This window comes from Balaenoptera acutorostrata, chromosome 9 (genome assembly GCF_949987535.1).
Source record: "Balaenoptera acutorostrata chromosome 9, mBalAcu1.1, whole genome shotgun sequence".
Taxonomy (NCBI): Eukaryota; Metazoa; Chordata; class Mammalia; order Artiodactyla; family Balaenopteridae; genus Balaenoptera; species Balaenoptera acutorostrata.
The window spans coordinates 85,074,584-85,084,500 of NC_080072.1; positions in this window are offsets into that span (position 1 = coordinate 85,074,584).

Sequence of the window (9,917 nt, forward strand, 5' to 3'; positions counted from 1 at the left end):
ATGCAAATACAATTAAATTAGGTTTATAATCAGGACTGCTCTTATCTATAAAGCTGCTAACACCTGAGCCTTGAAGGGAAAAGATAAACACCAGCTGCCAGGCTTTTAGTTGTACAACAAGAAGGTCTGAACAATGAGAACACTTTTTCTGGATTGGTTCCATACATGCTTTGTCCCTGAAGTTAGAAAGTATCTTGTCAGGAAGGGACTGTCTTTTAAAGTTATTTTGCTATTGGACAATGCCCCTGGCCACCCAGAACCCCATAAGTTCAACATCAAAGGCATCAAAGTGACCTACTTCCCCCAAAACAACATCTCTAATTCAGCCTCTAGATCAGGGGGTCATACAGACTTTTAAGGCTCATTACACATGGTACTCTATGGAAAGGACTATCAACGCAATGGAAGAGAACCCTGACAGAACATCATGAAAGTCTGGAAGGATTACACCATTGAAGATGTCATGGTTATTTTAGAAAAAGCCGTGAAAGCCATTAAGCCTGAAACTGTAAATTCCTGTTGGAGAAAACTGTGTCCAGATGTGTTACGTGACGTCACAGGACTGATGATAGAGCCAATCGAGGAAATCATAAAAGAGATTGTGGACATGACCAAAAAAGGTGGGGGGGTGAGGGAAGGGTTTCAAGATATGGATCTTGGAGAGACTCAAGAGCTGATAGACACCACAACCAGAGGAATTAACAGAAGACCACTTGATGAAGATGAGTGCTTTCAAACCAGATGATGAGGAAGAGATGTAGCAGAAGCAGTGCCAGAAAACCAATTGACATTAGATAATCTGGTAGAAGGGTTCCAGTTATGCAAGACTGCATTTGACTTCTTTACAACATGGACCCTTCTATGATATGGACACCAAAACTAAAGCAAATAGTGGAAGGTTTGGTACCATGTTAAAACATTTCTAGAGAAATTAAAAAGCAAAAAGGACAGAAATTACAATGTATTTCCATGAAGTTACACTGAATGTGCCTGCCTCTCCTGCCTCCCCTTCCACCTCCTCCACCTCTTCTGCCTCTGCCACGCTGACACAGCAAGATCAACCCCTCCTCTTCCTCCTCCTCCTCAGCCTACTCAAGGTGAAGACTATGAGGATGAAGATCTTTATGATGATCCACTTCCACTTAATGAATAGTAAATAATCACTATGCTGTACTGTTAAACTTATCTGTTGTGTTTATGTGTATCTGCATGTGAAAATCTAATAACTGTACAGCAAGAACTGTATGAGACGTTTGTGTCACGATCATTATCACCTAAGTATTCACTGTGTAGAACATCATGTGCAAGACTTGTATATAAGTGGAAAGCCTATCCTTATATAGGCATAAGGTGAGTGATATTTAATATAAGATTAGTAATGTGTTAGTCTTCTTGCTATTTTATAACTTGTTTTCACATTACTGTACAGTACGTCTCTCTCTCTCTCATAATTGGAGAAACAGTATCAGCCTATCATCACAATGATTTTTTTAAATGTAACAATGTTTCCAATACTCTATCATGAATATGACTGTATACTATATTTCATAAAAATTTTATAACGATTCATTCATTAGTCTATAGGCTAGGCTACCATGAATTAATTATATTGATTACACTAGGCTACCATAAAGCAATCATGCTGCTGCTCCTTTATTATCAATGCATGAAGCGTTATACCTGTAAATAAATGAATTTTTCACTTTTCATTTTTGATGTCTAGTGTAATACATATAACATCTACAGTGTTTTGTATCATATAAGACAATATTGATGTAGATACTGCTAAGACAGACGATTTATCTTGTAAATAGATGATATAAACTTATGGTATAGATAAATACAATATGGTACTGTAAATGTGTTTTCTCTTTCTCATGATTTTCTTAATAACATTTCCTTTTCTCTAGCTTACTCCATTGTAAGAATACAGAATGTAATACATATGCAAAATATGTGTTAACTAACTGTTTATGTTATCAGTAAGGCTTCCAGTCAAGAGTAGGTTATTAGTAGTTAAGTTTTCAGGGAGTCAAAAGTTACATGCAGATTTTCAACTGCATGGGGGGGTCAGTGCCCCTAACCCCCACATTGTTCAATGGGTCACCTGTATTTAAAAAATTAATTTATTTGGGGGGGAAGTATAATGTTAAAACAAATGTAGAGCAACCCAGTGAAAATAATTTTGATTTCAAAACAAAAAAAAAGTTAAGGAGAGGTAGGAAAGGTAGCTACCAATTTAAAACAAAATATTCTGGAAGCACTATGATCTGTTTTTATTTTCAGGATAGAAGAGACAAAGCATGAAGAGGTAGAAAAATGAAAAGAGAGAAGCAAAGTAATAACAAATGGACAAACTAGGTAGAAAACAAAAGAAGTTAAGCAAGAATTCTCTTCAATTACAAAGACTATAGTGTTTATAAGCAAATTTATGGCCCCTTCCTTCTTCTAATCAGCATCCTTACAAAAGGGATGGTGTTCCTCATGATCAGGATGACAATATAATTTAATGCCCATATTAGGGTATTTCTACCTAGGACAAATGCTAAACCAGATAAGCTCCTGGTATAATCAGGAGTATCCCAGGCAAACCAAAATGACTGTGTAGTAGATTATGAGAATGAACACAATTCCTCACCCCTCTCTGTATCCCCATTTTTTGCAGAAAGACTTTACAGCTCCTCATATCAAGAGGTGGACTCTATTCCCCACCTCTCAACTCTGGTCTGACCCAATGATTTGTTGTGGCCAGTATCGTGCAGCAGAAGTGAAGTGCCAGTCCTGAGCCTTGACCTCAAGACACTTTGAGAATCACTTCTTTCGCTCTTGAACTCCTGCCATCCCCATTAAAACAAATCCTGTTAGAGGATTAAACACCATCAGGAGAGCTAAGACAACCCCCCACCCCAAACCAATATCCAGTTAACACCCCCAGAACCTGAACAGCCTAGCTAACCTGCAGCTGACCATGAGAACCCAGCCAAGATCAGAACCACCCAACTGAGCTCAGCCTAATTGCCTCTATAATCATAAGCAACATGAGCCACTCAGTTTTGGAGTGGTTTGTTACACAGAAATAACCAAAATGACTCACTCCCAGTGTGCCTACCACTTCAGAAATGCAGCAATGAAGTTTCCTACTATAGTGATCCAACCCAATCCATCTATACCTGGGGCAGGGTTAAGAAACCCAAGGCTCCTCAACCAAAGCCCTGGAAGATATTAAGCTGATGCTTCTTTTTTTTTAAGTCTCTTACTTATAGGAACCAAGAATGTTCCATCCATAAATAATATTGGCTATCTTCAATGCTTACTTCTAGGAAGTTAACATCTATTGATCTTAAATGTAACACTAATATCAAGTTGCCTTTAAAATAGCATATAGTTTCAATACCATTTTATTAACAAAAAAAGAACTATGAAGCATAGGCAGAGCAGATATCATTACGCTCATTTTATACATGAGGAAATCAAATCACAGAGTAAGTTAAATGACTTTCACAAGTAGCAAGTGACCAAGCTACCATACTTATAACTACACCTACAAACTTTCAATACTCCTTCTCCTTAGAGCTCTTATGCTAAAATCTTGGGTCAGTATTGGCATATCATTTTTCAAGTATTCTGAGGCACTATTTCCTTTCTTATAAAAGTAGGGCTAGAGCGGAGGGAGAAGATGGCGGAAGAGTAAGACACGGAGATCACCTTCCTTCCCACATATACAGTAGAAATACATCTACACGTGCAACTGCTCCTACAGAACACCCACTGAACGCTGGCAGAAAACGTCCGACCTCCAAAAAGGCAAGAAACTCCCCCCGTACTTGGGTAGGGCAAAAGAAAAAAGAAATAACAGAGACAAAAGAATAGGGACGGCACCTGCACCAGTGGGAGGGAGCTGTGAAGGAGGAAAGGTTTCCACGCACTAGGAAGCCCCTTCGCGGGCGGAGACTGCGGGTGGCAGAGGGGGGAAGCTTCAGAGCCACGGAGGAGAGTGCAGCCACAGGGGTGCGGAGGGCAAAGCGGAGAGGTTCCCGCACAGAGGCTTGGCGACGAGCAGCACTCACCAGCCCAAGAGGCTTGTCTGCTTCCCCGCCGGGGCGGGCGGGGCTGGGAGCTGAGGCTCGGGCTTCGGTTGGATTGCAGGAAGAGGACTGGGGCTGGCGGCGTGAACACAGCCTGAAGGGGTTAGCGCACCACAGCTAGCCGGTAGGGAGTCCGGGGAAAATGTCTGCAGCTGCCGAAGAGGCAAGAGACTTTTTCTTCCCTCTGTGTTTCCTGGTGCGCGAGGAGAGGGGATTCAGAGCGCCGCCTAAACGAACTCCAGAGAAGGGCGCGAGCCGCGGCGATCAGCGCGGACCCCAGAGACGGGCGTGAGACGCTGGGGCTGCTGCTGCCGCCTCCAAAAAGCCTGTGTGTGAGCACAGGTCACTCTCCACACCGCCCCTCCCGGTAGCCTGTGCAGCCCGCCACTGCCAGGGTCCCGGGATCCGGGGACAACATCCCCGGGAGAACGCACTGCGCGCCTCAGGCTGGTGCAACGTCACGCCGGCCTCAGCCGCCGCAGGCTCGCCCCGCCTCCTCTGTACCCCTCCCTCCCCGCGGCCTGGGTGAGCCAGAGCCCCCGAAGCAGCTGCTCCTTTAACCCCGTCCTGTCTGGGCGGGGAACAGACGCCCTCAGGCGACCTACACGCAGAGGAGGGTCCAAATCCAAAGCTGAACCCCAGGAGCTGTGCGAACAGGGAAGAGAAGGGGAAATCTCTCCCAGCAGCCTCAGAAGCAGCGGATTAAAGCTCCACAAACAACTTGATGTGCCTGTATCTGTTGAATACCTGAATAGACAACGAATCATCCCAAATTCAGGAGGTGGACTTTGGGAGCAGGAGATATTAATTTTCCCCCTTTTCCTTTTTTTTGTGAGTGTATATGTATATGCTTCTGGGTGAGATTTTGTCTGTATAGCTTTGCTTTACAATAGCTTTATTTTACTTCACTATATTATAGCCTCTTTCTTTCTATTTTTTCTCCCTTTTACTCTGAGCTGTGTGGACGAAAGGCTCTTGGTGCTCCAGCCAGGCATCAGAGCCGTGCCTCTGAGGTGGGAGAGCCAACTTCAGAACACTGGTCCACAAGAGACCTCCCAGCTCCACGTAATACCAAACGGCAAAAATCTCCCAGAGATCTCCATCTCAACATCAAGACCCAGCTTCACCCAACGACCAGCAAGCTACAGTGCTGGACACCCTATGCCAAACAACTAGCTAGACAGGAACACAACCCCATCCATTAGCAGAGAGGCTGCCTAAAATCATAATAAGGCCACAGACACCCCAAAATACACCACCAGACGTGGACGTGCCCACCAGAAAGACAAGATCTAGCCTCATCCACCAGAACTCAGGCACTAGTTCCCTCCACCAGGAAGCCTACACAACCCACTGAACCAACCTTAGCCACTGGGGACAGATACCAAAAACAACGGGAACTACGAACCTGCAGCCTGTGAAAAGGAGACCCCAAACACAGTAAGATAGGCAAAATGAGATGACAGAAAAACACACAGCAGATGAAGGAGCAGGCTCAAAACACACTGGACTTAACAAATGAAGAGGAAATAGGTAGTCTACCTGAAAAAGAATTCAGAATAATGATAGTAAGGATGATCCAAAATCTTGGAAATAGAATAGACAAAATGCAAGAAACATTTAACAAGGATGTAGAAGAACTAAAGAGGAACCAAGCAATGATGAAGAACACAATAAATGAAATTAAAAATACTTTAGATGGGATCAATAGTAGAATAACTGAGGCAGAAGAAAGGATAAGTGACCTGGAAGATAAAATGGTGGAAATAACTACTACAGAGCAGGATAAAGAAAAAAGAATGAAAAGAACTGAGGACAGTCTCAGGGACCTCTGGGACAACATTAAACACTCCAACATTCGAATTATAAGGGTACCAGAAGAAGAAGAGAAAAAGAAAGGGACTGAGAAAATTTTTGAAGAGATTATAGTTGAAAACTTCCCTAATATGGGAAAGGAAATAGTTAATCAAGTCCTGGAAGCACAGAGAGTCCCATACAGGATAAACCCAAGGAGGAACACGCCAAGACACATATTAATCAAACTGTCAAAAATTAAATATAAGGAAAACATATTAAAGGCAGCAAGGGAAAAAAAACAAATAACACACAAGGGAATCCCCATAAGGTTAACATCTGATCTCTCAGCAGAAACTCTGCAAGCCAGAAGGGAGTGGCAGGATATACTTAAAGTGATGAAGGAGAAAAACCTACAACCAAGATTACTCTACCCAGCAAGGATCTCATTCAGATTTGATGGAGAAATTAAAACCTTTACAGACAAGCAAAAGCTGAGAGAGTTCAGCACCACCAAACCAGCTTTACAACAAATGCTAAAGGAACTTCTCTAGGCAAGAAACACAAGAGAAGGAAAACACCTACAATAACAAACCCAATACATTTAAGAAAATGGGAATAGGAACATACATATCGATAATTACCTTGAATGTAAATGGATTAAATGCTCCCACCAAAAGACACAGGCTGGCTGAATGGATACAAAAACAAGACCCATATATATGCTGTCTACAAGAGACCCACTTCAGACCTAGAGACACATACAGATTGAAAGTGAGGGGATGGAAAAAGATATCCCATGCAAATGGAAATCAAAAGAAAGCTGGAGTAGCAATTCTCATATCAGACAAAATAGACTTTAAAATAAAGACTATTACAAGAGACAAAGAAGGACACTATATAATGATCAAGGGATCGATCCAAGAGGAAGGTATAACAATTGTAAATATTTATGCACCCAACATAGGAGCACCTCAATACATAAGGCAAATACTAACAGCCATAAAAGGGGGAACTGACAGCAACACAATCATAGTAGGGGACTTTAACACCCCACTTTCACCAATGGACAGATCATCCAAAATGAAAATAAATAAGGAAACACAAGCTTTAAATGATACATTAAACAAGATGGACTTAATTGATATTTATAGGACATTCCACCCAAAAACAACAGAATACACATTTTTCTCAAGTGCTCATGGAACATTCTCCAGGATAGATCATATCTTGGGTCACAAATCAAGCCTTGGTAAATTTAAGAAAATTGAAATCGTATCAAGTATCTTTTCCGACCACAACGCTATGAGACTAGATATCAATTACAGGAAAAGATCTGTAAAAAATACAAACACATGGAGGCTACACAATACATTACTTAATAACGAAGTGATTACTGAAGAAATCAAAGGGGAAATCAAAAAATACCTAGAAACAAATGACAACGGAGATACGACGACCCAAAACCTATGGGATGCAGCAAAAGCAGTGCTAAGAGGGAAGTTTATAGCAATACAAGCCTACCTCAAGAAACAGGAAACATCTCGAATAAACAACCTAACCTTGCACCTAAAGCAATTAGAGAAAGAAGAACAAAAAAACCCCAAAGCCAGCAGAAGGAAAGAAATTATAAAGATCAGGTCAGAAATAAATGAAAAAGAAATGAAGGAAACAATAGCAAAAATCAATGAAACTAAAAGCTGGTTCTTTGAGAAGATAAACAAAATTGATAAACCATTAGCCAGACTCATCAAGAAAAAAAGGGAGAAGACCCAGATCAATAGAATTAGAAATGAAAAAGGAGAAGTAACCACTGACACTGCAGAAATACAAAAGATCATGAGAGATTACTACAAGCAACTCTATGCCAATAAAATGGACAACCTGGAAGAAATGGACAGATTCTCAGAAATGCACAAACTGCCAAGACTGAACCAGGAAGAAATAGAAAATATGAATACACCAATCACAAGCACTGAAATTGAAACTGTGATTAAAAACCTTCCAACAAACAAAAGCCCAGGACCAGATGGCTTCACAGGTGAATTCTATCAAACATTTAGAGAAGAGCTAACACCTCTCCTTCTCAAACTCTTCCAAAATATTGCAGAGGGAGGAACACTCCCAAACTCATTCTATGAGGCCACCATCACCCTGATACCAAAACCAGACAAAGATGTCACAAAGAAAGAAAACTACAGGCCAATATCACTGATGAACATAGATGCAAAAATCCTCAACAAAATACTAGCAAACAGAATCCAACAGCACATTAAAAGGATCATACACCATGATCAAGGGGGGTTTATCCCAGGAATGCAAGGATTCTTCAATATACGCAAATCAATCAATGTGATACACCATATTAACAAATTGAAGGAGAAAAACCATATGATCATCTCAATAGATGCAGAGAAAGCTTTCGACAAAATTCAACACCCATTTATGATAAAAGCCCTGCAGAAAGTAGGCATAGAGGGAACTTTCCTCAACATAATAAAGACCATATATGACAAACCCACAGCCAACATTGTCCTCAATGGTGAAAAACTGAAACCATTTCCACTAAGATCAGGAACAAGACAAGGTTGCCCACTCTCACCACTATTATTCAACATAGTTTTGGAAGTCCTAGCCACAGCAATCAGAGAAGACAAAGAAATAAAAGGAATCCAAATCGGAAAAGAAGAAGTAAAGCTGTCACTATTTGCAGATGACATGATACTATACATAGAGAATCCTAAAGATGCTACCAGAAAACTCCTAGAGCTAATCAATGAATTTGGTAAAGTAGCAGGATACAAAATTAATGCACAGAAATCTCTTGCATTTCTATACACTAATGACGAAAAATCTGAAAGTGAAATTAAGAAAACACTCCCATTTACCATTGCAACAAAAAGAATAAAATATCTAGGAATAAACCTACCTAAGGAGACAAAAGACCTGTATGCAGAAAATTATAAGACACTGATGAAAGAAATTAAAGATGATACAAATAGATGGAGAGATATACCATGTTCCTGGATTGGAAGAATCAACATTGTGAAAATGACTCTACTTCCCAAAGCAATCTACAGATTCAATGCAATCCCTATCAAACTACCACTGGCATTTTTCACAGAACTAGAACAAAAAATTTCACAATTTGTATGGAAACACAAAAGACCCCGAATAGCCAAAGCCATCTTGAGAACGAAAAATGGACCTGGGGGAATCAGGCTCCCTGACTTCAGACTATATTACAAAGCTTCAGTAATCAAGACAGTTTGGTACTGGCACAAAAACAGAAATATCGATCAATGGAACAGGATAGAAAGCCCAGAGATAAACCCACACACATATGGTCAACTTATCTTTGATAAAGGAGGCAAGCATATACAGTGGAGAAAAGACAGCCTCTTCAATAAGTGGTGCTGGGAAAATTGGACAGGAACATGTAAAAGTATGAAATTAGAACACTCCCTGACACCATGCACAAAAATAAACTCAAAATGGATTAAAGACCTAAGTGTAAGGGCAGACACTATCAAACTCTTAGAGGAAAACATAGGCAGAACACTCTATGACATACATCACAGCAAGATTCTTTTTGACCCAGCTCCCAGAGAAATGGAAATAAGAACACAAATAAACAAATGGGACCTAATGAAACTTAAAAGCTTTTGCACAGCAAAGAAAACCATAAACAAGACCAAAAGACAACCCTCAGAATGGGAGAAAATATTTGCAAATGAAGCAACTGACAAAGGATTAATCTCCAAGATTTACAAGCAGCTCATGCAGCTCAATAACAAAAAAACGAACAACCCAATCCAAAAATGGGCAGAAGATCTAAATAGACATTTCTCCAAAGAAGATATACAGATGGCCTACAGACACATGAAAGAATGCTCAACATCATTAATCATTAGAGAAATGCAAATCAAAACTACAATGAGATATCATCTCACACCGGTCAGAATGGCCATCATCAAAAAATCTAGAAACAATAAATGCTGGAGAGGGTGTGGAGGAAAGGGAACACTCTTGCACTGT